Source organism: Barbus barbus (assembly GCF_936440315.1).
Source record: "Barbus barbus genome assembly, chromosome: 10".
Taxonomy (NCBI): Eukaryota; Metazoa; Chordata; class Actinopteri; order Cypriniformes; family Cyprinidae; genus Barbus; species Barbus barbus.
The window spans coordinates 28,144,778-28,172,706 of NC_136738.1; the positions used below are offsets into that span (position 1 = coordinate 28,144,778).

General features: G+C 35.1%; 1 protein-coding gene across 1 annotated transcript in view; it reads left to right on the plus strand.

Moving 5' to 3' along the window:
- Positions 1–27,929, plus strand: part of adarb1b (adenosine deaminase RNA specific B1b) — a 139,770-nt gene that overhangs the window by 28,203 nt on the left and 83,638 nt on the right. Inside the window, exon 2 of the mRNA XM_079427133.1 lies at positions 20,379–20,460. The gene's annotated coding sequence lies outside the window, so the exon portion shown is untranslated. The remainder of the gene's footprint in view (positions 1–20,378; positions 20,461–27,929) is intronic.

Genomic DNA, 27,929 nt, shown 5'->3' on the forward strand with positions numbered 1-27,929 from the left:
CTGATGACTTTTTTGATCTAAAATAAGTCATTATTTGTTAGGGGAACTGGGGTTCAGGAATGAACTACAGGGATTTGTGAGTTGATGAAAAGCTTTTCGAAGACTTTTCGAATGTATAAAAGTAGAATTTAAAAAAAATAACATTTAAGAAAGCAGAGCAGTTTTAAGGTGAATCAAATGATCAAATAATGAATAATTAACTGTCATTGTATGTAATCATGTAATCTCATGTAATAAAAAGTAAGTGTAATCTGAATATGATTTATTGAGTGAAATAAAATGCTGCATAGAGTAAAATTGTTCAATAATATTGTGACAGTGTTTTAAAATGTTGCATTTTTCTGATGACTAAATAGTTAAAAAGAGCAGCATTTTTTTGCAATATTAAAAATGTCTTTACTGTAACTTTTAATCAATTTAATGTGACCTTGCTAAATAAAAGTATTGATTTCTTTCAAACAATTGTTTAAAAAAAAAAAAAAAAATAATAATAATAATATATAATTATTTATTTTTTTTTTTAATAAACTTATTGTTTTGTACTGAACAAACATGTATTTTTGCTGATAATCATGTTATTTGTTGATAAATGTGCCCAAAGGATCGCTATTTAATATTTCAGCACTTCTTTTTCCCCCCTTCTTCTTAAATATTTCGTTTTATTTGAAAACACATTACAGATGTATCAATGTGTTGCAAGCACATTTTGACATGTTGACTTTAATGTCCTTGGAGCAGCATCACAAGTTATGCGTTTTGAAAGGTTTGTGTTTCTCTTTTTCCAGCACTGCAGAATTGTTGAATCTTTCAACTGGCTCGGCTGATGTACGGCCAGCTCAATCCTAATATTTTCTTTGCTTAAGGTCATGGAAAGACTTTAATAATTAATGCGTGTGCTTCGTAAATATTTTTTCACCCCCTCAAGACCATCAGATCAGCATGTGGTGATGACTTTCAATTACGAGCTGCATTCCCCAGTCAAATGTCTCTGGGCTCGGACAGACTTTTATGGAAACCCTTTGGAGTTGATGTGTCAGAGATGAAGTGGGCATCGGTTAATTAGCCAGCCAATGAGCTGAGACGCTGGAGTGAGTGTCATTTTGAGAGGCAGATCTTTCAGGGGACCGTGGCGGCTGTGAGCTGCTGTCAGTCGCACTAATGCTGATAGTTGTGATTGATAGTTTGGTTGGAGTTATTTGTCAGCCTCCATCCCTAGATGTGACATTTTAGTATTTGGTTCTGATGCTGTTGAAGCGTGAAGATAAGTGGGCTTCATTCTTTGCCTGCTGTTGGTCTGATGCTCTTTTCAGTCAGCCAGTTTAAAATATCTGTGAATTGCAATTTATTTTATTTTTCTAATCTGACATATTTCAGTCACTCACTTCCCTGTCACTTTTATTTTATTTTTCCCCACATGCATTTATGTTGTATTCCTGAACTGAATTCCTTTTATTCAGCTGAGCAAGAGCATAATTAATTCATGGTTATCTTCTCCAAAATCTCTCTTCCCAGCCTGCACTGGGAAATCAATGTCCATGAATCTAAATGTCAAATTTTTTTTTTTAGCTGCGCAAAGCATGACTCACTAAAACTTTTCACCTTTAGTTCAGGACACTCCTGCCAATCAGCTTCCAGTTCATTCCACACCTACGCGAGACGTGACCATATTCAGAAATTATTGACCACTTTTCATGCATATAATTTTTCAACTATGGTCTATATTTTAGTTATGCATTTATTCTCAGAGGAGATTTACATGCTTCATAGCTGTTGGAATGTTAATGACACTTTTCCAGAAATATATATATTTTTTAACTTTCTACTTGACATGCTAAATTAAATTAACTTAATTAAAACACTAATTATTATATTGAATAATTAGTGTATTTATTACACTTAGTTTTATTTTCTTCTTTTTTTATTTATTTATTTTTTCTCTACATGTAAACACAGTTATTGCTGATCTCTTATTGGTTAGAATGAGGTTCCAGAGAGTGTGTGTTCAGCTGAGTGTAGTCCTGATTTAATGCACTTGTTCTCAAACTCTCACGCAGGTTCATATTTCCGAGGCATTAGACTGATGGATGTCCGCTGTCAGTGCTAGTGCCAGTGATGCTCCTGGGCATGAGAGAGAGAGAGATCTCTTTAATTGAGCAAGAAACATGACTTTGGCTTTGCTCAGAGTGATTTGGACATAAAGACAGTGTTTCTGCATACTCTGTGAACCAGGATAATGCTAAGGTGTCTTCTCTCTCACTGAACTTAATGCAGTATAAGAGTATATGCACACATTGTCTGCCTTAATTAATGGCTATAGGATTGGCATTTTTTTAATGTATTTTTTTTTTTTTATTAGATCTTACATTTTTTTGTTTGTTTTGAAGTTTAATGAAAATAATTGATATCATGAATAATCATTAATTAGTGCAGATTTATTTTTCCACATAGCATGCATTATGCGATTATGCTCTGTGAAGCATGTATATATGCAATACTTTAATATCAAGGTATTAGGACTTGTTATCTTGAGATTCTGCCTACATAGGCAGCTTACTAGGTTTTGTAACTTTGTAAAGCAAAGATGTCTTGAAAGTTGTACCAGTTTTATTTCATGTAGATGGAGAATATGCAGAATTGATACCCATGATGCACTTGGCCTTGCGTGGTTTCCTGTATTATTACTGTTTGATCTGAGGGGCATGTTTTCTGAATTATGCTGAATGTATGCTGATGTGCCTTGAGGGATAACAAGGCGTTGAGCGCAGACTGATTGCTCACCATATGCACATTTTTCAAATTGATATTAATTTATTTAATGATCTGTACATTTACACTCAGTGCTTTCCCTGTTCCACTTTTTATTCAGAATGCTTTTTTTTTTACTTTATTTGTTTACCTGCATGTCACGTGACCAATTACCAGTATTAGAGAACATGCAAATATGATGATAAATTGTTATGTGATGTTAAAACAAGATTTTCGGTCAAAGAGGTTTGGCTGACAAAAAGTTTGGGGATTAATGTATTTATATATTTACAAATTCTCCTTTGTTTACATGTTTCAGTCATGTATGATAATAAATAAATCATTGCTTTGGAATTTTGAATCCATTTTTAAACTAACAGTTTGAACTGATATATTGCTGATTCTCAGCAGTTGTGTGCATGTTATTTTGGACCTGTCAGTGCTTCTCTCACACTTTCTGTCAGCATGTTTCTCAGTCTCTCTGTGTCTATTTTTGTGCTGTTTCTGCGTTTGCTAGTCTACTGGGAAGTTTTTGTTCTTTGGATTTGAAAAGCGGCAAATGGCCACTGTCACTCCATCAGAGCGAAGGGCACCACTGGGGAAATGAACAAAAATCTTCTGTTCTTTGTTGGTCAGCAGATTGAAAGTGACACGAGTTTGTGTTTATTGCAGCAGTTTCAGAAATTGACCATTTAGACTTAAAATTGGTTGAGCTATCAAGATGGGATAAGAGAGGTCTGTTTACAACTTAATCGGGTTTGGTTGTAAATAATTAAAAAATAATATTTTTTGAATAAAATGGATCTAATATCTATGCAGTGAGATATTAGAATATCATAATCTATTATTTCTAAACGCCAAAACAAGGTACTGTTATTCTGGTTTGTGTATAATTATTATTATTGTTTAATTCCATGTGGTAATGAATACCACAGTTACTGTTAATAGAGGCTAACTTGCATTGAGCCCAAAATATTTCTTCAATGTCTCTCTGAGGAGCACGTCTTGAGGTACAGAAGAATGTAAGAGTTCCAGGTCTCTCATTTGTCCTGTTGAACCAGTGTTACATTTCCACTACATCTGTTGATGTGCATTTCTATGCCTTGTAAATGTCTTGGATTTAACTCTTGTTGTTTATTGAACGTTATTGTTGCAAATTCTGCTGATTGAAGCATTGTCTAGACTTGGAAAATGACAAACCAAATCAAAAGATCCAGGTGAAATATGATCTTTTTTCTATTCTGTTAAAAGCTGTATTTAGTGCTATTATAATTCTTGGTATGGTAGCTTAAAGCATGATCAAATTAGCCACAATATTAAATAAGCAAACATCCAATGGGCTAAAGATGTATAGAAATTATTCCAACTGGAATTTTGTGTGTTCTCGGATCTGTGTGGGCCTATTGGATTTGTTTTATGCATTCCATGCTATCGTTTTCCAGAAGAAAAAAAAAAATCAAATTTTATGAATGTAATGGAATTGCAATAATAGTTAGGACTGTATAAATTCCAGGTGTTACTGAATTTTTATTTATTTTTTATATTTTGGGTAAAAATAACCTTAACTGTACACGGATGTATAGATTGTTGGTCTTTTTTGGAAGCATCTGTTAGAACGAGTTGAAAATGACAAACACACTTTTATTTATTTAATTTAATTAAAAATTTTTTTAACTGTGTAGAATGTATTATTAACTGCAGAGATCTCTGAATTCTTATAAGTAGTTGATTGCATTGTCAGTCTATATTTAATCTGTAAATGTGCAAGATTCCATGTGTGGATTTATTTATTAATTTTATTTATAAGTAAAAATGCTGACATGTTGGCAGAGCCAATGAAAATCTGGACTACAAGCCTGATGGGGCCAACGGAAAAATATCCTTACTGCCCTGTCATCTTTGTCTTCTCTTCCTCCTCTTCTCCTCTCCCTCTCTCCAACACTCTTAACACTTTCTCATTCAGCTTTTTTTCCTCCTCTGCCCATATGAAGTGCATTTATCCTCTGGGATTGGGGTAGGGAAGCTGTCACAGGGTGAAATGCTTGGGCAAATGCAGCGTTCCATGTCAGGAAAGGCACAGCTCCAGGGATGTGTGTGTGTGTGTGGCTTCTGAAGCCAAAGATATGTCTCCCACTTATGTCCCTTACAACGTTTCGATAGGTTAAAACGCTACTACTCTATAATTAATCCTGAATGAAATTCATGTGTGTTTATTCAAGTGACACAACTCTGCATGTGAATCCAGACATGCACTGTGAAGTGCAAATGTTTCCAAAGAACAATTAGGCTTTTGTGTGCTTTGGCCTGAATTTTTTCAGGACTTTGCTTTAGCTATTTCTGCCGCGGCGCTGGAAGAGAGCAGCCAGTCAATATTTAATTTCATGTTTTATTGAGATCAATACAACATATTGACATCTCTGAGAGATTTTGTCTGTTGAATGGCTCGCAGATGGAGGCTCGATAGATGCTCCATGCCATTTGAAGGAGAGCGCGATGGACTGGCCCAAAGTCGTTTAATAAAGTGTCTTTCATCTGGCTTTACTTTAGTACGACTGGGGATGGTTTTCACTCGGCCAAGTCGATGAAATTAAGTTCCATCGTGGACTGATAAAGTAAAGCAGTAAAAAGACCGAAACGCATGGCCTCGAGTGGCTTATTGCTGTTGCTGCTGCAAGATGATCAAAGGCATTGATGTTCAATTAATACTTTTTTTTTTTTTTTTTTTTTTTTTTTATGCATTTAGCAGACGCTTTTATCCAAAGCGACTTACATTGAATTCAAGTTACAGTTTTTACATTTTATCAGCTCTTTATCAGCTCCATTTATTATGATAATACTTATCATAATAAATGGAATAAACAAATTATGTGAAATAAATATATAAATAAATAATCAAGAAGAAAATACCATTCAAAAGTTTTTTAGTTTTTTTTGGGGGGACAAAGTTTTATGCTCACCAATGCTACATTTATTTGATTGAAAACTGTGAAATAATATTATATTTTAAAATAACTGTTTTCTATGTAAATATATTTTAAAATGTAATTTGTTCCTGTGATGCAAAGCTGAATGTTCAGCATCATTACTCCAGTCTTCAGTGTCACATGATCCTTCAGAAATCATTCTTATATGCCGATTTGGTGCCCCACAAATATATCTGATTATTATCAATGTTGAAAACGGTTGTGCTGCTTCATATTTTTGTAGAAACTATAATACATTGTTTCACGATTCTTTGAACAGAAAAGTTCAAAAGAACAGCATTTATATAAAATAAAAGTGTTTTGTAACGTTATAAATGTCCTTACTGTCACATTGGATCAAGTTAATGCATCTTTGATGAATAAAATGATTAATCGTAAAAAAAAAAAATTGTGCTGTCAATCGATTAAAAGATTTAATCGCGTTGATTACAGTCCTGGACTGTGATTCATCACGATTAATCGCAAATTTAAAATATTAGGATTTACCTGTAAATGTGTTGAAATAAAGAAAAGCATGACAAACTAGTTTAAGGAAACAGAACCTTTCACATCTCCGCCAGGTATGAGACATAATACTTGATTATACTTTAGTTTTTTTTCAGCCATTATCAGCCTTTATCCTGACAATAAAATGTTTACCAAGCCACATCGCTTCAATCCCAGTATACATTTACCCAACTATTATCAAAAGTATTTCTAAATAAATACAACAAAACATTTTCTTGCGACCTTACGTGTAGTATTATGATAAAATGCATTATGAAGAAGAATTGGACCTGTTCTGCAGGTCTAATATCACATATTTGGGAAGTCGTGGCCTAATGGTTAGAGAATTGGACTCGTAATCGAAAGGTTGCGGGTTCGAGTCCCCGGCCGGCAGGGATTGTAGGTGGGGGGAGTGAATGTCCAGCGCTCTCTCCACTCTCAATACCACGACTGAGGTGCCCTTGAGCAAGGCACCGAACCCCCAACTGCTCCCCGGGCGCTGCAGCATAAATGGCTGCCCACTGCTCCGGGTGTGTGTTCACGGTGTGTGTGTGTGTGTGTGTGCATTTGTTCACTACTCACTGCTGTGTGTGTGCACTTGGATGGGTTAAACGCAGAGCACCAATTTCGAGTATGGGTCACCATACTTGACAATACGTCACGACTTTACTTACTTTACATAGAATTTAGGATGGATCGTGTGCACATTGGCACGCAGGCAATGATATGACGGCAAGAAGTTGGGGTCAAACCTTATCAAACGATTAATTTGCGTTAAAAAAATATTGACGCGTTAATTTTTAGATTAATCACATGCATTAATGTTGACAGCCCTAATTTTGATACAGATGGATGAGAGGGAGGGAGGGATGGATGGATGGATGGATAGAAAAGAGACTTCCTGTTCTGTCTGTTTTGCCTTGAAGTTTTTTGCCATCTTTCGCTGTGGATTGTAGTGGACTGTTGGGCAAGAGGAGAGCAGGGCTTGTGTGTGTGAGTTTGCCTCCGTCTTAGACGTGGGAAAGATCATAGTGATATAACTGTGATGGATGCTTCTAAGTAGGATTGAGCAATCATGTTAAATATTTGAAAAGTAAAAGCAACATTATGCATGTCACTTGACTAGTTTGCCAGTCTTTGCTTGTTTTGTGGTTATGAGAATGTTAACATTGTTAAATTTAATATGAGTCATAATATGTAATAATATGCAGTGTGTAAATGTATACATTGTCATATGCAATGATTGACTATCAAACTGAATGCATTTTTCATGTGTGATTTTAATTGCATCAGCCACTCAGACAGGATTGAAATTTTCATTTGATTATTAATAGGGCATATGTGAAATCTTTCTTATTAGAGAGAGAGTTGTCAACTCTGGGTTTTTCTCCCGTTTTGTAGAACAAAATCAGCCCTGCTGTGTTTATCGTAACGGAGCCAGATTCCTGTCCTCACTTGTCTTGTCATGATTTTCCAGATCATCATTAAAATCTGTGTGAGTCTCCCAAAGTGGACCATCTCTGTTTCCTGAAAACATGAGCTCCATCTGAACGCCTGTGTCCCGCACAGAGCTGAGCCATGTGGAATACAGGTTTTTTTGAGAAGATCCAGATCATCTCCAGAGTCACGTCCGTTGCCTGAACTCTCAGTGCGTAGGTAGATCAGCACCAGATTACGCCGATGCTTTTCATTTATTCAGAATGTGCCATGCTGGAATAGTGAGCATTGCTTCAGGCGGCCCAGGATGCAGCATAAGTGAATCGGTATGTGAGAGGAGCGCCTCTTGTTTGCAGCACAGCACACGCTATCGACACCGACAGCACACCTCTGCAATCCATTTACAGCACCGGACCCAATCGATCCTGCTTTTGCATCAGGTTGTAGTTGTTTATTGGTGAAGGTTACTAGATTGCACCCTGAATTCATTCATCTGCTGATGTCAGTGGATAGGAAGAGCTGCCTGGACACAGTGAGCCTGCAGTGATGTCCGTGAGCACACTAAACATAGCATTGAAGTCAAGGCCGGGGCGTAGAATCAATGGCGTTGCAGACTGCTAATGATGGCCTCTCAAGGGAATAGATGCTCACGTGTAAATGAGACCTGCTTCTCATTTCGTAATGAGTTGGCGAGCGTTTCTGTGGTGTCAGTATGAAAGGCCAAGACCTCGTTTTTTTTTTCTGTGAAAGGTGTGTTCACACTGACAGCACATAAATAGCCTAAATAAGTGCCATTAGTGTCCCACAGTCTGCACTTTCATTGGTAGTTGCTGCTCATTTGCATAAAGTTAAGAAAATGACTGACTTCTGGCTAATTTGTCAGTGAGTCACAGTTTTATGGTGCATTGGCGTGTCTTAAGCACTCTTTAACTCATTTTTGTGACACTGCATACTGAAGCATGGGGCAATTTCAAATTATAATAATATTTTATTTTTATTATAAATCTGTTATTAATCTACATATTTAATATTTATTTAAATGTGTTGAAATAAAAATCTAAATATTTAGTTATTGGTATTGCGGTTAGTTTGCTTTTATTTTCTTATTTGTTTATAAGTTGATTTATTTATTTATTTATTTGTTTATATTTATAGTGTAGTAATTAACTTTAGTTATTTTTATACATTTATTTGTTATTAATTTAAACAAATAAATACTTGCATATTATTTTAATGTTTAAATACACTGAAGGAAAATTTAAATATTTATTTATTTATTTATTATTATTATTATTAGTTTGCTTTTATTTTATTTACTTATTTAGTTTAAATTATTGATAAACAATTAATAACAACAACTATTTATCAATAGTTTAATAATAATTAATAATGTAATTAATTTGATAACATTATTTAACTATTAAAACTATTATTTTTGGGTAACACTTTAGTTTAGGGACTAGGGGTAGAACGGTTCAACTTTTTCACGGTTCGGATTGTATCACCGTTTTAGAGTCACGGTTCGGTACGGTTCGGTATGTTTAGGGAAACACTATACTGTCAAATAACAATAAAGAACATAAGAATAATCTATCTAACTACAAGCAACAGCACAAATAAAAATACAATAGAGTAAAGATACAAATAAAATAATCAGTGATTTTTTTTTTTTTTTTTTTTTTTTTTTTTTTTTTTTTTTTAGGTAGGTCTATAGCATTAGTTTTTAGGTACAGAAATTGAATAAAGCAATCAAATGTAAAACAGCTTTGCATGTTTGTATAAATTAAAGATGAATCTTTATTAAAGTTGCAAAAGCGATTCAATCAAGAGCAGTGAGTGATTTCTTTGTTGTTGCTGTTTGATTAATATTAAGAAAGTGCTGTCACTTTAAGAGAATGCACTGATACTGTACGCTCAGCCGGCTATGTCTGCTATAGGATACTTATCAAGACGGGCATTTTGACTGAATTTTTGTGTGCATTTGTCCATTCAAACACACTACTTCAGAGAGAGCTTCATATTTGTGCGCGTTCTGAGGCGCAGGTTTGCACGCTTCTGATGAGCGCATGCACAAATCTTCTATCAGCACCCGGGTGAGAAGCATACGGCACTCACATTGAACAAGAGTGAATGGTTTGTGGTTTGGTTTCTTCTTATCACTGTTGTTGTAATGTACTGGGAAGCCAGAATGTGCATCCATTAACAGAAACATACATTAGCCGAACCCTGTTTGTTTTACGTGTTATTTATAGCAAACCATATTACACATGCGTTGTCAGATTTAAGTTGAACCGCAGTCCTAGTGCGTGCCGAACCGTGTGTGGAGAACCGTGCGGTTTGGTTTTTTCACGCGAACCGTGCCACCCCTATTAGGGACCAATAGGGGTGGCTCAAAAGTCATAGTAAATGGTTTGTTAATAGCGATTTTAGTTATTTTATCAGTAGCGGTAGAAGTTATTTTTGCTGCTACAACTGTTATGTAGAATGACCAAATATTTTACGACATGCTGTTATTGTTTGATGGGTGACTTAATGTTTGACGTTTCCATAGGCGGTTTAAATGGCTCCTTAGAAGCACACTGCATTGTGGTCATTATAGATAATTCGCTAGAATTGCTTGTAATGTTTTCGTAATGTAACTGATCCTTAGCAATATGTAATTTGCAGCCACTATGAAAGGGGGGATTAAGACTGACTGTCTGTCTTGGTAGGGTTCATTCTGAGTGCCATGCTTAACGTAATTGCACGTTATCGTGCACAAGAAGCTTAGACGATCCACCTCTATTCCTCTGCCACCTTTTTTTCCGTAAAGAGAGTAATCCATCACATTCAAACAAAACACCAGTGTTTCTTTTCAGTTGTCTCCATTTCAGAGTTGGACGCTTGCTGGTCTGTTGTCTGCAGATGGGGAGCCTTTCTGAACGAGACACTGGCTAATCACTTTTTCGGTACATATAATGTTGAGAATCCAGGGCATGGAGCTGACTTATTTATTGTACCGTGATTTGATTGCTGGATATGCATGTATGGGTTTGTTTTTTTGTTTGATGTTTTTGATTTTTATTTAAAAAAATTTTTTTTTTTTTTTATTCATTTCATTTGTTGTTTATTTATTTGTATGTTTTTATTTGTTTAAATTTTATTTATTTGTTGTTTATGATTTATTTTGTTGTCATATTTGTTTATTTTTGTCATTATTTTTTATTTATTGTTTATATATATGTATGTGTGTTTTATTTGTCATTTTGTTTTATTTGTTATTTTTTATTCTTTTTAAAATTATTATTATTAATTATATATTGATATTATTTATTATACGTTGTTTAATTGTTTTTATTGCTTTTATTAATTGCTGTTTATTGATGATAATTTGTTTCATTTAGTTTTTATATTATTATTAGTAGTTTCAGACCTTCGTTCTTTTTTTTAGCCTTTGAAAATGATTTAGTTTTATTTATTTTTTGCGAGAGGACATCAGGGGTTTCATTTAGTTGCAAAACAGAGGCGGAGCTTAAGTGGCTTTCAGCTGCCACACATCAGCTAATTGCCTTCCATCTGGATGCTTCTTCATTTAAATTTTCTTTAGAAATAAACTTCTCCTTTTCCATAATAGCACCCCGTTCGCCTCAACATGCCAAACTGATCCACATCGCACCATTTCAGCTTCCATTCTGTGTGAAATACTCAATCCCACACCTCTTAGCATGTGTCTTTTTAATAAATCCCCTCAGGTTCCTTTAACGACATTGTCTTGTTAAATCAGATTTACTTCAATGTGGAGCTTGTCATATAGTTTTTAAGACCCCCATTCCCGGTGGTACATTACCGCTCCCCCTGCTGATTAACAGGTTCAAACTTTTTGCCGGAGCCAATTTGGGTGACAGAGCTGTTACTTGAGCCTCCCCAAAATAGAGACCGCATGGAGCGAGATGAATTTTAATCAAGCCTATGCTCAATTAGACGCCACAAACGGCCGCCTCGGCATGAATATGAAATTGCTCTCAGCCTCATAGATCATCAGCTACAACAATCAAAATTGATCTTCCTTATTACCAAAGGTTCAGGCATAGATCAAAGGCTTGATACTTCTCAAACAGTCATCAACGCTCATTGAATCCAGAGCAGTTGTCCCCTCAGCCATGATGTCATCGATTCCCCATTCCGTCAGCGGGGGAAAAAAAAGTGCAATTCATTAGCGGCTTGCAGAGGGGCCATCTCCATCTGACGGAAATTTAATTTTGACAGAGCAAGATCCTGTCAGATTTCCCCGTGCCATTGTGGCGGCCCCGCTGAAACTGGCCCCTGGCCCCGGGCCCCAGGCCTGCAGCTCATGGAAAATTGAGTGCACTCCTGCAGAATTCAATATGACATGCTGGAAATAATGGGCTGCTGTCGCACAGATATCCATCAGACACCCCCGGACCCTTGTAGACATTCAGGTGCAATAAATAATAAATCATGTTTGGATGATATTAATAAGGTCGCTTGAGAGATGGCCATTGATTTGGTGACTGCACGGTTTTCTAGCAGGAGTAGAGTGCTGACGTGTGTGAGTGCCACTACGCAAAAATATCAGATTTCCTTACAGGTCTTAGGTGCTGTGAAACTGATGACTGTTTGCTACCTGTAAAGGGTTAGTTCACTTAGAAATGAAAATGGACATCATTTACCTACTCTTATAATGTTTCAAACCTGTATGATTTTTCTTTTTCTTTCAAATTTCTTTTCCAATTGCTATGAATGGGGACCACATATATATATATATATATATATATATATATATATATATATATATATATATAGATATAGATATAGATATAGATATAGATATAGATAGATATAGATATAGATATAGATATAGATATAGATAAGTAAAAAAAAATCAATTATGACCAATTCATTATTAATTTATTTAATAACATTATTAATATTACTTGCATAATATAATAATACATTATATTATTGTTATGTCTTCTAAACCCATACAAAAACATTTTATTGTAACCAAACCAAATTGAGTCTGAATTCATAAGAATTTGTTCAAATGTTGGATATTCTTTAATTAATCTTTTCTTTTCCATGAAAGAAAGTCATTTTAGTTTGAAAAACCATGAGGGTTTGTAACATGCTTTCTGAAATATGTTTAAATATGCAAATGATGCATTATCAAATTAAATATGTGCTAATTTGCTTAACTTTCCAGAACAGAAATTTGAAGATTGGATGAAGTCTTTTTATTTTTGAAAGTAACCGAGGAATGCTGGATATAATATTATATAAATTATATGAGTTATGTAGTATGAACAAAAACCCTCTATAAAAACCTTCACAATACAGATATACATGAAACTGAAAAGTGTGGTTTTATTTAAGTGCTGCCGAAATGAAGAAAATATGAGAAAGCATTGTAATTGAGATCTACTGATGAAAATAAAGCACAGTTAAAATTAATCACTTAAATGTGCATTTTGGATGTTTTCTCTCTACTAGTCTGAATCAACATATTATAAAAAAGGCCAAAAAGTGCAAAATCTCAAAATTGACCAGTGCATGAAAAAACATTGTCTTGCCTTAAAAGGATAATTAGCAGATAAAGGCATTAGTTGTTTAAATGCAAATGATCAACATTGTTTACGTTAATGAGGATGACGATGGGGATCTTTTCACAGTGCCACACGAGAGAACGTGGTAATTGTGTGAGCTGTGTTAGTATGCAGAGGCAGCGCCGCTGTGGACCTCCTTGTTTCTTTTACCCGGGCGACTGCAGTCTGTGTTTCTGCTGAGTCGGCTGCTCTTCTTTGGTGGTTTAGGACTCATTAGGCCTGTAATGTCTTAATTCTGTCCTCTCTACAAAGCCGTACTGACATGCCCCATACTTTACCTCCTGAAATGCATCACACAATTGATGCCTGTTGGGTTAAGAAGCTAATTGACTGACATCGCCCCTTTTTCATTGGTGGAGTTGGTCGAATTTGAAGCAATTTGCTGCCGCTTTAACAATAAGGGACTGGAAAACACACAAGCACACTCGTAGGGCCTTTTGGTAGCACTTAGTTCACTTTTATTTCTGGGAAAACTGAATTTTTAATGCCTCTGCAGTGCTTAGAGCGCATTTTGACTGCAGGGGTGTTTATATTATGGGATATTTATTCGGTCAGGCGGGAACTAAATCACACAATCTCATGCATTCCTGTGTAACAGCAGAAAATGTGCTGATTCGCTGGATGTTATTAGCAATTTGGTTTTATATAAAAGGACTTTGTATGTTTCCAGAAAATGTTTTTTTTTGTTATGAAGCATGCAGGGTATTTCAAGACGAACCCTCATTCTGTTGAGCTGATGTGAACGGCAGATGCTGTGGTTTTTAGCACAGACTGGGTACACGGGTGAACACAGTGTCAATGCCGAACGCAGTCTGTGATCACCCTGTTACTGCGGTCCAGTGTCTGAAAAGGAATGTTAACGGTAGAAATGGCCACAAGTTACCTTAAGTGGAGTTGAGTAGGTCTGGATAATTTACTATATCAAATTTAAAGGCATACTGTAGGTCATTCAGAAATGGAAATTCTCTCATCATTTACTCAACCTCAAGTTGTTCCCAACCTGTATGAATTTCTTTCTTGTGCTGAACACAACGGAAGGGATTTTAAACAATGTGTGTAACCAAACAGTTCATGGAAGTCAGTGGGGACCAGCAACTTCTTATATACCTAAAACAAAAATGTAAACAATGCAACATTTACAAATAAAAAAGTCTGAACTGATTCACTGAAACAAGTCAAATGAAGCAATTGTAACTATATTTTTGTCACTGAAGTTTTAAATCATAATATTAAACCTTAATCTTTTATTGACACTGTCATACTTGTGATTCTGAAATTAGTCTAATATTATGGTCTTAAGGACAGTTTGGCCTCAAAATATCGCTTTATTACTTTAGATATTTTATTTTGCATCCATGAATGACTGCTGAGAGAGAGTCGAGTGATTCCCACCGCTGTGTGCCTTCCGCCGGGCGGGATTTCCTCTAGTTCTTCATAGTTATCATAAACGTCCGTTTATTTTCCTACATTTCACTGCTGGTTATACCCTGTATAATTGTGTATGTGACAAATAAAAAAAATCTTGAATCTTGATTTTAACAAAGAAATGTAACTCATTTGGAACCAAATATCACCGTTGACAGTTTTTATTCCTGTAAAAATACTATTTAAAAATGATAAAATTACTATAAAAGTCATCTGTTAAATAAAAATGCATATTTATAAGTTTTAATAAATTCACGATTGTGTTTTATGTGAAAAAAAACCCCGAAACAAAACAAAAATATTATTTTAAAACTTTTATGGTTATTCACAGTTACAGGTTTGCCATGTTATTTTACATAGAACATTTTTCCCCCATATTTCAAAAATAACAGGATTTTTTTTTTTTTTTAAACACAGGGAAGAAACAACATAATTATTGAAATGAAAATCAAAAGCACTCTAGGAAGCTCAGAATGTTTTTCATTGTAAATTATAAGATGACTTGTTGTTTTTCACTAAAAGCTGTAAATTTAACAGTATTTTACTGTAAAATTACATGTCCCATTCAATTTATTTCAGTTTTTGACTATATAGGAAGGGCACTTACCATTAGCCAGTTAACAGCGGAACATTTTAGGGACCAATTCTCACTATTAACTAGTTGCTTATTAGCATGCATATTACATGCATATTTGCTATTAATTAATACTTATAAAGCACATGCCTTATTCTGCCTGACCATATTTCAGATCCCTTAATCCTACCCCATACCTAAACTAAAAAACTACCTTACTAACAAGGCCGTAACCAGGGTTTGAAAATTAGTGAGGTCCGAAGTAAGGTGTTAAGAATTGTGCTATAATAACACCCACAAATGTACTACATATAGCCTAAACTTCAAAATAGACAGACATGTAGATGATTGTGAAATATTTTTTATTCAATATAATGTTTTACATGTTACAAACTATTTACAGGCTATTTGCTATAGTGTTTCTCTGTGTGTGTGTGTGTGTGCGCGCGTGTTTGTGTGTGTGTGTGTGTGTGTGTGTGTGTGTCTTTCAATTTAGGCTTTTTTTTAAGAAATACATCTAATGTATTTTGCCGGAACCTTTTTGCCATTCTACACTCTCTCTGTTCTGTCTGTTTTGGAGGATAAACATTGTTAAATTAGACCTTCTTTATTGCATCACAATGGGTTATGTAACAATACTGATTACTGTAATAGATTTCCATAATAAACATTGCTATATGGATAAGTAATAATAACTTTGGCTGTGCTCTAATGCAGTGGTTGTCAACTGGTTAGGCCATTGAACCCACATTTTACCATGGACATTAAGCTGCGACCCTTTTTTTTTGGAAATTGACATATATATAAATATATATATATATGCCGTCTGAAAATTTCTTCTAGAATGATCATTTTTATCAAGCTCGTATATTTAAGTTCAGTAATTTCACTTAAATTACAATTAAAATGACCTATTAATTGACATTTAAGTGAAATTACTGAACTTAAATATACGAGCTTGATAAAAATGTCCATTCTAGAAGAAATTTTCAGATGGCACTTAGAGGCTTTTGCATATATATATATATATATATATATATATATGTATATATATATATATATATATATATATGTATATAAATGTACACACATACACACATACACACTGTATATAAGAAAATGCACATACTGATGAGAATGAGGTATAAGGTAACAGGTAAAGGTAAGGTAGCAGTTCCAAAACAGTTTTTGTTAATAAGTTGGTATGTGATGAGACCACAGTCATTTAGAAATACATTACAAAAAAACACAGTGAAAAAAAAAGTGGCATTTTGAGGGTTAAGGTCTGTTACCATGGTAAATTTGCGGTCTAATGGAAGAGTGCGCGCAACCAGCACAGTATGACTGACAGGACTGGAAAGTTCTTTTTTTTTTTTTTTTTTTTTAGGTGAGGGAATTTTTATTTTATAACAAGTTATAAAAATAACGTTAGAATAATGACACCGACATAAAACTTGACAACATCTCATTTGACCGTAGATACTGAATGAGGAAAAAGCGTTTTTCTCAGGTAGGCCTACTTTTAGAAGAGTCAACCGCTTTCAAGCACGTCTTTCAAAATAATAGTCTAGCGTCAGAAAAAACAGAATTACGTTTGTTGTTTCTTTGACTGCACACTCCGCGACCCACTCAAAACGTTTTTGCGACCCACCAGTTGAGAAACACTGCTTTAATTAATGTTTTTTGATGACTTAAGGTTAACTAAAGAGCATGAGACGTCTGCTGGCCAGTAACGTTAAAGTTATTTGGCATAGTAACGTTAGCCTATTTCATTCTGTTACAAACAGATTTGTATTATGCTATTGTTTTTGATAGTGTTATACATTTCTTTCAGATATTAACGATGATCACTGCGTTTGTCTTACCGATTGTGGTATCTTCCTGTCAGCAATTAAATTACAGATTGTCTATAAGCTTTTTTTATGAATGTACAATGTTGCCAGATATTGCTACGAAAAACAAGCAATTACAAAAAGAAAGAAAAAGATATCCGAAATAAGTTCAAAGCTTGTGTTTTGTAAATAAGAATATATCACTAACACTAACGTTCAACTTTCCACTTTATAAACGTCCCAAAGTGTCACAATAAATTGGAAAAACGAGTCACAAAACACGTATAATAGGTGGATCTGGCAACAAATGGAGACTGCACCCGCGCTCTCACTCAACGCGCTCTCAAGCCCCGTTCACTGCGCTAGCTTCTCGCAGCAACATGAATTGCAAACACTCATGTGATATGAGGTGGTTTAAACGGCTAAATAATCATTCAGAGAGCTTGACATTTTATTTTTGAATATAAAAAATGACCGAGGTCCGGACCTCGGTGACCTCATAGCTGGCTACGGCCGTGCTTACTAACTATTAATAAGCTAATTAGTTTGAGGCAAAAATCAAAAATCATCTTTTACGGTTAAAATTGTGATAATTGTTTTTATAGTGTTGATGCTGTAAGAAACTGTACAACAAATCTTAAATATACTGAAGGGTTGGCTGTTTATGTTACTGTAGCTCAGCTTTCTGATATATTTAGGCTCTAGTTGTCCAAAATCTTGTCTATCTTTCTCCTTTTGGCACTCTATCGCTTATTCTTTCTCTTCATTTGTACTGTAACTGTTCCCTGAGGAATAACCTCTAACCTGGTTCCCATGTGCAACCTTATCCAGAACCTGACTGAACTATTGGCCTCCGGCCTACACATTGTTTCTTGCCTCCACCTGAACACCCTAGAACAGGTACTGCCCATAACCCAATCCAGCCTTTGTTTTCTGCTCGCTGACTCTCAACACATCTATTATTTGCTTGCTGACAAGTGTTTGGGCAGTTATCCATGCCAGCTGCTATACCAGTTCTTTCCTTCTCTCAGGTTCAACCATTGACGTTGTCACAAAAAGTTTTCTATCTGGAAAACCAAGCCATTAAATTTAGCTTTGCTTTGTTGCATTGAGGCAGAAAATAAGGCTGTCGGGCTTCCTTTATTTTTTTTCTTCTACACCTAACACTTCAACACCTTTTTTTTTTTTTTTTTTGGACTCAGTAGTGCAGGATGATATATTGAATATTAAATTTATTCAATAATTCTTTTGGTGATTTTATAAAAATTAGTATAATTAATATCACAGTTATCATAATTTACTTTTAAAGTGCCCCTATTGTGCCCCTTCTAATGAACAGGTTTGACTACTTTAGTAATTTCCATGAGTACAATGTTTAAGCATATAATGATAGTCTGAATAACTTTTGGTCCCAAATTGTTTTCAATTTTACTGATATTCCACTGTATGAAAAATTTTGGGGTATAATACAGTATGTCACAGTTCACTTAATTTTACTTTCCTCACATACATGAATGAACTATAGTGTCCTGCACCCACTAGTAAAAAAAAAAATAGCAAAAATGATATCTGGTGTCTGAATAATTTTTGGTTTGCCTGTTTATATCTTGCCCAGCCCTAGTTTTAGTATTACACAGCCACACATCTGGTCATTGAATAGATCTTATGTTGAGAAAACGCATCCGCCAGTGAAGAGCAGGTAATAAAAGTTATTATGTTTGTGAAAGGAGGTATATTTACAGTCTCTATACACCTGTCTTTCTCTTTCCCGAGTATGTTGTCACTCTCCTTTGGTGGGATGTGCTTCCTATTTTTAGATCTCCATTTCAGGGCGGCAGTGATGTCATCTGTTTTGAAACCTCTATTGAGTTTTCTTTCCTTAGCTCTCAGGTCTGTATTTATGATGACAAAGAGGGGCAGTCACTCTTTTGACAGCCTTTCTTTATGCCACAGATGATGAGGTTGAACCAATTTTCACTATGAACTACAGTCTGAGGCCTTTAAAGATTGCAGTCTGCTTTGTAAAACGCTATCTCGTGCCAACAAGTCCACTGCCAGGAAGAAGTCAACCTTGATGATGCAATGACATCAGTGAGATAAAATTTTCAAAACATGCCCTAGTTAGTGCCACTTGAAAGATACCACTCGCCGTTTCTATTAGTCTGCTTGATTAAAAAAAAAAAAAAAAAAGTCTGTTAGATGGTATTTCAAGTTGACTTTAAAGAGTAATGTTATAATATAATCTAGAAACCACTTCATCAGCCACTTATTATTATTTTTTTAATCTTATTTACTTAAGAATAAAGTAAAAGTAAAAACGTTGTGACGTATTGTCAAGTATGGTGACCCATACTCGAAATTGGTGCTCTGCGTTTAACCCATCCAAGTGCACACACACAGCAGTGAGTAGTGAACAAATGCACACACACACACACACACACCGGAGCAGTGGGCAGCCATTTATGCTGCGGCGCCCGGGGAGCAGTTGTGGGTTCGGTGCCTTGCTCAAGGGCACCTCAGTCGTGGTATTGAGGGTGGAGAGAGCGCTGGACATTCACTCCCCCCACCTACAATCCCTGCCGGCCCGAGACTCGAACCCGCAACCTTTCGATTTACGAGTCCGACTCTCTAACCATTAGGCCACGACTTCCCACAAATGGTAGTTTACCAAGGTAGTTTACCAAATGGTAGTAGAATGGTAGTTTACCAAGGTCTCCACAAAGGTATGAAGCTGCACAGCTGTTTTCAACATTGATAATAATTAAAAACGTTTCTAGAATGATTTCTGAAGGATCATGTGACACTGAAGACTGGAGTAATGATGCTGAAAATATAGATTTATATTGCAGGAATAAATTACGTTTGAAATAGATATTCAAATAGAAAAGAGATATTTTTAATTTTAATAATATTTCACAATATTACCGTTTTTACTGCACTTTTAATCAAATAAATGCAGCTTTGATTATTAAGCTTTCAAAAACATAAAATTGGAATTGTTCATGTGTATACTGTATGTGTGTGTGTGTCTATAATGTAATAAATATCTTTATTTGTGAAGAAAAACTGAAGCTTCCCCAGTTGCATGTGGAAGCAGAGAGGAGGTGTTTAAACAGTGATTAAGTGTAAATGAAGTACAAAACGTGTGACAGCTGGGTTTGGGGGAATTTCTCCATTTATGGTGCTCATTTCTCTCACCGAGTCCTCTCAGTTTAGATTTGCTCTTAGGATCAGGATCGGTAGAGAGAACCACTTTAGCTCTAGCCTGATGCTTTATTCCTCTGCGTTTCAGGAAGAAGTGGAGACTCGCAGCAGGAAGATCTTGTTCAAGGCTGTAAGAGATTGGAGCAACACCCGCTGCTTTATAATAGCAGGTAAGAGAATCTGCAGCGATACACTCAAACACAGAGACTGTTCATGCGGTGAAAAGAAAGGTAGAAGATTGATGGTAAGATGCAGCAAATTAAATCATGTGCAAAACAAACTGTTGCTTTGTGCCTGTTGCTGATGTGTAGGGTATCTCTGAGGCCTTTTATCAGAACTGTAGGCACTAGTTATGTAGCGATACATCGAGTTGTGATCATTGCAGTGATTTTATTGCAGTGTGTTTCTCTCCATTTTCACGATCTGTCCTTTCTTTGTGACTCACAACTGTGAGACTATTAAGGCAGATGTTTTAATGTCTGCTGACATCAGCAGCAAAAATGTGTTCAGAATATCTGTTTTGATTAATGTAATTGATGTAGTTGACATTATGGTTCAGTTGTTTGAAGAAGTCAAACATCATTACAAAAAAAGTTTCTTGTTTATTATTTTATTGGTAACACTTTAGTATAGGGACCATTTCTCACTATTTAACTGGTTGCTTATTAGCATGCTTATTATGAACATATTGGCTGTTTATTAGTACTTATAAAGGACATATTCTGCATGACCATATTCTACATCCCTAATCCTACCCAATACTTAAACTCAATAACTACCTTACTAACTATTAATAAGCTGCAAATTAGGAGTTTATTGAAGAGAAGGCATAGTAAATGGTTTGTTAGTAGCGAGAATGGGAAAATAATGTGTGACCATTTTATTAAATGTAATTTATTTCTGATGGCAAAGCTGAATTTTCTGCATCATTACTGCAGTCTTTAGTGTCACATGATCCTTCAGAAATCATTCTAATAAGCTGATTTTCTGCTCAAGAAACATTTTTTGAAATGTTGGAAACCGTTGCATAATATTTTTTGTGGAAATCACTTCGATTAATAGAAAGTTCAAAAGAACACCATTTATTTGAAACAGAAGGTTTTTGTATCTTTTGATAAATCTAATGCATCTTTGTTGAATATAAGTTTTAATTTCTTAATCTTTTTAAAATTCGTACTGACCACAAACATTTGAACGGAATTATATATGCTGTAATAATAATAATAAGATTAATAATAATAAACATTATTATTATTATTACTATTTAGTAGTGTTCAGATAGTGAAAACCGTGTAAAAATAATGCATTGATTTCTCTTTCAGGTACACATTATTTTGTGTATTTGGTGTAATGCAATGTGTTTGTCGTTTAAGGTTCAAAAAACATTATTTTCCACATACTGTACATTATTGTTGCTCTTCTATGCTCCGCCTTTTTGAAACGTGTCGATTTTTACAAAGCTCATCGTTCTGAGAAGCGAGGTGTGCTCTGATTGGCCAGCTATCCAGTGCGTAGTGATTGGCCGAATACCTCAAGCGTGTGATGGAAATGTTACGCCCCCTTACCCTGTTGTGATGCGGTGTCCCGGCGCCACTAGACTAAAACAGTAAAACCCATTATAAATGAGGCATTTGTTGCATCCAGTGGGGACATAATTACTGATTATAATGTCTTATACTGTTTTTTTACGCGTTGCATTGCTTAGCGCTGCGTAAACATTCCCATGTCTGCATTTTTGATCGGAGATACGACAAACAACAAGCGCTACTCTACACTGCTCAAAACTCACGTTTGAATAGTCAGTGGCAAATTCTTTAAATATGAAAACATACTTAAGGCTGTGAGTCAGAAGCGCTAGACTGTCCTTGCAAAGTTGGAATTGCCATAGTTTATAGAAACAGCCTTTGTGTATAATGTTAATTTTAAGTTCTCTGAAAAATGCGCTGCACACACTCTAATATTTGGGTTGAACTGTTCTGGAACAGTGTTGTAAATACAACTTAACCACTGATTTCTAGTTGTGTCCTCTTTTGGAAGCCCAAACAAAGTAGTTTTGCTCTCACAACGAAACACAGCGTCGCGGCGGCAGCAACAATACTACAGCGAGAATAAAAATTTACACTCTCTTTCATTGCGTATACATTTGGGCGGTGTTTTGCAAATCTTCCCACACAGTGATGTAGACATGTGGGGGCGTGTTTGGATGAGCCGTTTTAGGAGGGCGTGGACGGGTTTGAGACTTTAGTCTTTGCAACTTCAGGGATCTTATCTATGCACAAATAACTTGTAACACTCCAAAGAGAAAGAAAAATTTAAAATCGCATCATATGACCTCTTTAAAATGCATCACCCAGTAGGTTCTCTGATTCAAACTGTGGAGGACCAATGGAAAATGACATATATTTCTCTTGGTAATATGACCCAGCTTTTTAAGAATTTAAGAGTTTCATTAATTTATTTAACAAAGGAGCTATGAATATAGCCTTTGTGATAGGTTTCCATGACTTGCCAGAAGAGACATACGGCAGCCTCAGAGGTGAAATTACACAGGCCTGGATTCATTTACCTCTCACTTTTCAACTCTGATGACATGCGTGTTACCATTCAGACTGTGTACACTTTAAGGCTGGATAATGATACTGATTTACTATTTATTTCAGTTTGAAAAAATGGCTTGTTTCGGTTAGTGTTATATAATCACTTCATCGCTCAATGCTCATGCACGTTTCCCCTCACATTTGCATAAATATTTGGCTTTTATAGGTTATTGCACAAAGCTAATATAATGACACAGACGACAGCATACTTTCAGTTTTGGAGTAAGTAGCATATTGAAAAGCTGCCTGGAAAATGTTACCCGCTAGGACACAGTTTATTTTTAATGAGATGTGTGAATGGTCATGATATTTATACTTTAGTGGGCGTAATTTTGTAGAACTGGACGAAATGGGACACATGCTACCAATATTTAGCAAATATTTTCATATGCACTCAGAGGCTTGGATTAACAGATCAATCTTGGGAAGAATCAATTCTGGATTATTCAAAGAAAGAAATTGTAATGCACTTTCATTAGCAGCGCGCTTAAAAGCGTTTCAGCATTTACTGTGTCCTCTCAGGTCTTACATCATTTCTGTGCTATTTTAAGGCGATTAATAGAGCAGGGTCTTTTCGTTCCTTCTGTCAAAGTCAAAACCGGAGCTGATTTTATTATGATCCGCTGTGCATCTCACCACGAAGCCTGTCAGATTTGAGGGAGTTCAGTGTGTTCATTCAGGCTGATGGGAATGGCTTTTCAAAGCTGGCATTGTTTGAGAGCTGTTTCTACACTCGGCGCTTGTTGCAGAAGCTGGTGAAAAGCGCCTCTTGTTTTTAGAAGTAAGCCATCTAAAGACATGGGTGCCTGGGGTCTGGAGCATTCTGTGATTCTGGGCCCTTTGAGGTTTCTTTCGTTTGCTTTGAGGAATTATAACTGTCTTACAAAACGACAGTCTTAAGACTGCGGCGCGGGCTCGTGGGAGCAGCGGGGTGGAGAGAGCAGATGAGCACCTGCTCGCTGCCGCTCTGCAGGTGATGCCAGAGAGACGCTTTGCAGACGAGCTGAGATCTCTAATCAAGGGCATTCACTCTCCACCGCTAAATAAGATTAATGAAAGTGTCTAATCTCTCTCTTCTTCTGTCTCATTCTCACCGTCCCACACAGAGGTGGGTGGCGTAACTAAAATCGTGTATATCATGGTATGAGTAATTTTATATCACAGCAACAGTATTTACCACAATGTATTTATTCCTCCAAAAATAGCTTGTTTATTGAATAATAAAAAAAGTGCCTGTGATTTAAATGTTTCATCTTATTTTATTAGTTGCTATTTATATATCGCATAATATATTGGTACCATATTGGGTATTGGCCAATACTGTGTGTGTGTGTTTTAATATGCAAAAATAATTTTATTTTGTTTAAATAAACTGATTTGGGTATATACAGAAATATGTTTGCTAATAGTTAAAATATGAAATTTATTCCCATAATAATTTACATTTTCAATATGTTTGGCATCATCTAGCACTCAAAGTTAATATTTAATAACACAAACACTGTTAAAATTTATAATATAATTGCAAAATTGTCCATCTTTTATTCTGTCCATTCTAAACATTTTATTTTTGCATCTCTAATTGTATTTTTGCATACTCTAATTTAAACCATGGGATTATTTTATTTATTTATTTCCTTTTTCTAATCTTGGTCTAACTAGTTTTAGATAGTTTTTAACTCTAAATTGGTGGATGAGCCAAGTAAGTAGCAAACAGCAAGTAACCAAACATCAGTTAAATTCTACATCAATATACAGTGACTATGCAAAGGTTTTGTCTAACAAACACCAAAAGTTTTCTGTCTTCTTTAATTGTTTAGGATGCACCCTGCTCTTTATTTAGTCCATGTTTCTGAATCTTCCCTCTTTTTTGTCATATAGATGTTAAACCTTTTGATGTTTCTCCATGTGGTCTTCATTCTCATCTTGCTCTGCTTTTTCCAGGTCGAGCCTTTATTTAAATATAGATTACAGCCATTCTCCTTGTTGCATGCATTACAGAACACAGGAGAAGGAATGAAAACCTGAAGGCAGAGATGCTTTTGCAGGTTTGATCTTTATTTCTGTCATCCATTACTGTAAATAAGGCCTTGGTTCAGACGTAGGAGAAGCTGTCTTGGATTGTAAAGGATCTGCAATGGCCTTTCAAAATAACTGTCCCCTGCTGATGAATAAATGTCTAGCATACGTTGAAGAAACATACATTATTCTCCTTGGAGCATGGATTTAGATCGGTCTCATGCTGTGGCCTGATCCTGTTCCACATCCAAAAAAGCTAACTTTTTTTGCTCAAGTCTGAGCTTTGTACAACTTAGTTAGCTGTACTGTGACTGCATATTGATCAGAGATGAATATAGTTGCTCCCTGTAGACCTTATTATAAATCTACGCCCTGCTTTCCAAAAAGAGCTTTTGGAGGAAGTTCTGCACAGACTCCCAATGATCCGATACCTGGATCAGAGCCACAACAGCCGAACCACTATAGAAAGCCACAGTGTGGTTGAGGATTTTCATATCCTATCCGTTTTCTTCAGAAAATAAGTCAGCCCCTCTACACACTCAAACAGTGTATAGATTTGTATAGCTCAATGTTTTGCAGTTCACTTGAAATATATTGTGCTTTATATTTATAAATCCTGAGTTACAGTCTAGTGAAGCATTGATTTTAAAAATTCATTTTCAGTTTGCAAGTATTGACCAGAATTTTGTTATTTTATTGTTAAACAGTAAATGTATATGTATATATGTATATATATGTATATGTATGTGTGTATATATATATATATATATATATATATATATATATATATATATATATATATATATATATATATATATATATATATATATATATATGTATGTGTGTGTATATGTATGTGTGTATATATATATATATATATATATATATATATATATATATATATATATATATATATATATATATATATATATATATATATATATATATATACACACACACACATATATACACACATATATATATATATATATACATATACATATATATATATATATATATATATATATATATATATATATATTATAACTAAATCTTTCATTTCAACAAATCAGTCAGTCATTTTATGTTAGTAAAATTAGGTATCACGTTTATTTTTAAAACTTTTACTTCCCATAATTGTATTTTTTTTTTAAATAGCATGGTTCAAATTAATAATCTCCTTGCAAAATTTATATATATTGCAGATTCTAACTTTTTTAAGTTTATTTTATTATTATATATAAATAAATATGAAATTGACAAATTTTTATGTTGTGCATCCCTAATTGTAATTGTGCAAACCATGGGATAATTTTAGTCCTGGCCTAACTATGTGTTACTAGTTTTCAATAGGTCCAAAATTGGTGGATAAGCCACATTAGTTGCCAATAACAAGTAACGAAATGCAAGTTTATGATGATACAAATCCAGTATGAGCTGATACATTTAATAATCACTGATACTAATCTAATAAAAATGTCTAAAAATGGCTGATAATTGATATGGTACTAATATACCATGCATCCCTCTTATACAGTTAGTTTCATTATGTAATTCCACATTAATGGGAAAAATGCTTTGGGAACCACGACTGCTGAAAAAGTGTGCACTCACTGTTTGGCTCTTATTGATGCCTGCGTAGTCACCCACAGATCCTCTCCGTGCCTACCAGTCGCTGACATCAGTATTGCTTCTGCCGTCCCATTCGCCAGCCTCCCGCTCCTCCTCACTATTGATGGATGACCCCGCTGATAAAGAGGTGCAACACCGCAGTGCAGCGTCATGCGTTTTGCCGTTACAAATGCAGATCTGGGAATTCTGCAGCAGCTAACCAAACCGAAGAGTGATAAATGTCTTTGTGCCTGTGTCCTTTGTTATGTAGAACAGCAATACATCTTTTCACAGCGATATTAAAATCTCTTTTATTTCATATGTGGGTAGCGAGGCATTAAATTCTATAATGGTCCAGTACTTTATATATGTCAGAACTGGCAATGTGGAGTAAAACATTCATCGATCATTTTCATGGGGGAATGGCTCCTCGCTGTGCCATACAGGTCGAGACTAGAAGGGGGTTGCAGGTCTTTCCAGTTTGAGGTCTACATGGTCTTGTCTCAATCTGAGCAGGACTTTTTAAATCATTTTTTGATTCGCTCTGTGCACAGGCTTGAAATAAGAGCGTCAGAGTTCCTTTTAACACAGTCGTGTTAAAATATTTCTCAACTGCAAACATACTTTTTTTACAGGATGTGTTTCATTTTAGTTCAAGAGTGATTGCTATTTTCTGTTAAAAGGAAACAACAGCAATGGAAACTTAAAGTTAAGCATTTTAGAAAGAAGAAATCATTGGCTATATTTTACTAATATATTACTTATTAATATACTACTTATTAATATAATTTTACTAATCTATATATTATATACAGACGTGGTCAGAATTGTTGGCACCCTTGGTAAATATGATCAAAGAAGGCTCTGAAAGTAAACCTGCATTATTAATCCTTTTGATCTTTTATTTAAAAAAATCACAAAAGTCTAACCTGTCATTGAACTAAAACAATTGAAAATGGGGGGAAATCTCATTATGAAATGTTTTTCTCAAATACACGTTGGACACAATTATTGGTACCCCTAAAAATTCTTATGAGTAAAATATCTTCCCATTCACCCATGTTCCCATTCATATTTACAATTTTGAGCACTCCAGGGTGATTGAACATGAAATTATCCAGCCATGGCTATTTTCCACTATTTTGAATAAGAGTACCAAATCTAAAGTGACCAAATCTAAGAAATAGCACAAGTAAAAATATTGTAAATATGTAGTGAACAAAATAAAAACATGAAAACTATCTTTGAACTATATTGAACGAACAGCGTAACAGTTGTGGGTGAGCAGTACGGCACTGGAGCCAAGTGATCACGAGAAGCTTTGAACTCGATTCTCTGTTCTTTTCAAACTATTTTCAGTGGCGTAGATGGATATACAAACTGGGTGGTCAATGTTTGTCTGACGTGTAAGT